Below are 3,010 nucleotides of genomic sequence, written 5' to 3'. Positions count from 1 at the left end.
GCCCTTCCTAAAGTCTTAGTAGAATCTTCTTATAAGATCACCTTGGAATCCAATTAGAATTTTTTTAGAATATTCTGTCTTGCTTGAAATCTGTTTATAATTTGCTCAAAACTTCAGGTACTTTTTTAATTTTCGTACTTCTAGAACCTTTATTAAATTGCAAAGCTTCATTATGAAACCGTTTTTAAGCTCACCAATAAAAAAAGTGGAAGTTATTGAAATCACTCCATATGTTTGGGATAAATTTATCATTAGAAATTTTCAATTTTAAGATAGATAGTTAGAGCAATTGAATTGTTTATTTCGTTAAATTGTAACCTACAACGTTTTCATTATAAAAAAAGCAGACGATAAATTAATGATTTAAAGGTATAATTCAAATTGATTTTGATCGTGATGGGATTTAAAATTTTTCCTTTATCTGTGCACTTTCACTTGATTCGGTTATACTTATTACTGCAAGGACTTTGGAGTAGGTTCCAGAGAGAAGCGTCACGTGGGAATTATTCCAAAGTCTCGCCTGTCCAGAGCGACCTTGCTAGCTCAGAGATTCTAATGGTTAAAATCGGAAAAGCTCACCCTTGATGATTTTTTTTTGTTCACCTAAATGCCCTCTCGTAGTCTACCTAGCTATGCGTCTGATCTGTATGGAGGTTTTTGGCTAAAAAAATGTATATTTGATGTATTTAGTATTGGGTGAAACATTTTTCGGTTATATGTTATCCGTTCCCCTCAAAACCAACAATGAAATTGCAGTACATTTATTAGTAGGTATATCACCAAAATTAAGCAATAAACAATTGATACATATCAGAAATATGTTTGTATGTGCATATTATTGAAACGAATTCTTCTTCTTTTGTGGTTTTAAATGTCTTTTACTTTCAAAATGACCACCCTCGTCCCAGTCCAAGGCATCATGGAAAGCATCCTAATTGAAAAAGTAAGTGTAAATCAGTTTATTAGAGATAAATTACCTGATCAGCGTCCGATCCATCAACGTCATATTCACACGATACTCCTAAAAGTCAAAAAATAAGTTAAAGTGACCTGTATCAGGGCAGGGCCTACTATAGTAGGTGCTGCCTGAACCTATCACTAACTTTTACGGTTTTAGCATCTACAGCAAGTCAACCATCTATGCCAGATTCGCTTATAAAGTAGGTATGCCATAATGATGTAATATGAAAATGATAAAACTCGAAATTTTAGCGTAAACCTTAATCTTATAAAAGAATTGTACATTTTCCAGTTAAAAGTGTAAGTTTTGAGCTAAAATTTCAGGTAGTAGCTTAAATTTTAGGTTTAATATTTTGATTTTATGTCGAAGTTTTACCTACTACAAATACAGCTTTCATAGTAATTTGAGATCATACCTGATAGTGATATTAGGCACAACACTAATGCCAAAGACAAAATCACGAGAGTTAGTTTAGTCATCTTGATGAGTCTATTTGCTTACTGAAGATTGTAGTCGAGTCCGCGATTTTTATTTGATTTTTTTATCTCCATGCAGGTGGTTTTTGAGCGATTGTGCGTAATTAGCTTGTGGTGTGTTTGGTAAATTAATTTTTAGATAGGGTCTGTAGGTAATCTTTAAGACATAAGTAATTAGTAATCATTCATTCCGGTTGTTTATTGTACAGGATGTAGTAGGTACCCAACTAATGTGACTCCTATTTGTACTTGGTCTTGAATTGCTAACTGTCAGGTACGCATTATTTCGGTGTCAGATGGAAACGAAGAATCAACGGCTAGTAGAGATCAAACTACTAGATGCAAGGGTAGCAATTCTACGATATGTAACAATTAACATTTAGGTAATGTACTGGATGAGTGTTTCAAATGTTCTTGTGCTGGGATCTCAGAAAATAGCTCTAGCTCATAGTCTATTTAGGAGACTCTTTAGACTTTCGTAAAAAAATTTTAAGCATAAGATTATTCCGTTAGAAATTTGTAGTACTAAATTGCTTTTAGAATTACAGTATCACTCTATAATGGTTTTAGCACCAGAATTTTTGTTTTACACGGTGAAAAATTGTTTACAACAAACTTTTACACAACTTCTTGTCACAAATTTAACTCGTTTGCAATTTAACTTGCCAATTTAATTGGGCACACAATCACGAGCGTGAAAAGCTAATTTCGAAATTTTTAATTATTGAAACGCCATAAACTTAACATTTTCACAAAAGAGAATGTTACTTTTTCGCGGCAACCTAGGCAACCACTAGCTGAATGAATGCTGTATTTTTTGCGCCTTTTCGAACACACTTCAAGGATCAAGCAGTCGTGAAGTCGTGATCTTTTTTCCGGTCTCAGCCGGTTTTCAAGAAAATGTAACTAGAATGGGAAACGGTGCCAGTTTTTCCGTTCGACTACAGCTTCAAAATGACCCCATCCGGTCTGATCCCGTAACCTGCATTTGTACCTGTAGGTTTCCAAATAGAAATACAAATTAAAATAAGCTATTAATTCCAGAAACGCAAATCTGGATACATCTAAATAAAGTGATCCCAAAGCCTGCAATTTTTGAGGCTGTTCGACTGGGGAAGTTGGTTATCGATAAGTACATTTCAAAAAATTATTTACGAAGATTTTAACAGACACGTTTTATTCTCAGGGACCTTTCGTGGATAATTTCGAGAAGACCTGACAACAGGAAACGCTTCACTTGTAAAGATCTATGAATATACAACAGTAGTCTCTTCATTTCATGAGAAATTTTAATTTAAGTGTGTGAAATTAAAACAAAAAAAAAAGCTATAACTTAACTGACAGGTGATGGATAACACGACTTTAAAATGTAAATCGTAACTCATTTTTCATTATTTTGCGCAATTGTGGAATGCAAAATACTAATCCCTAGTCTAATCAGTAATAGTGTCATTATTTCCTAAAGCCAGAATAATAAAATAATGCATTGGCAAAATGTTAGCTAACCTGTAAGTATCACTTTGGACCTTGTGAATTTTTTTATTGAAATGCGATGCAGTTTTTGTTAGGATAT

General features: G+C 33.4%; 1 long non-coding RNA gene across 1 annotated transcript; it reads right to left on the bottom strand.

Moving 5' to 3' along the window:
• Positions 1 to 745: 745 nt before the first annotated feature.
• On the bottom strand, positions 746 to 1,935 carry LOC116159004. Its single transcript, XR_004142876.1, has 3 exons — positions 1,377 to 1,935; positions 978 to 1,021; positions 746 to 931 (listed from the first exon to the last, which is right to left on the bottom strand). It is a non-coding gene; the product is annotated as an uncharacterized LOC116159004 (long non-coding RNA).
• Between the last annotated feature and the right edge of the window lie 1,075 nt (positions 1,936 to 3,010).

This window comes from Photinus pyralis, unplaced genomic scaffold (genome assembly GCF_008802855.1).
Source record: "Photinus pyralis isolate 1611_PpyrPB1 unplaced genomic scaffold, Ppyr1.3 Ppyr1.4_LG1, whole genome shotgun sequence".
Classification (NCBI taxonomy): Eukaryota; Metazoa; Arthropoda; class Insecta; order Coleoptera; family Lampyridae; genus Photinus; species Photinus pyralis.
This window is presented reverse-complemented; position numbering and strand designations above follow the sequence as displayed.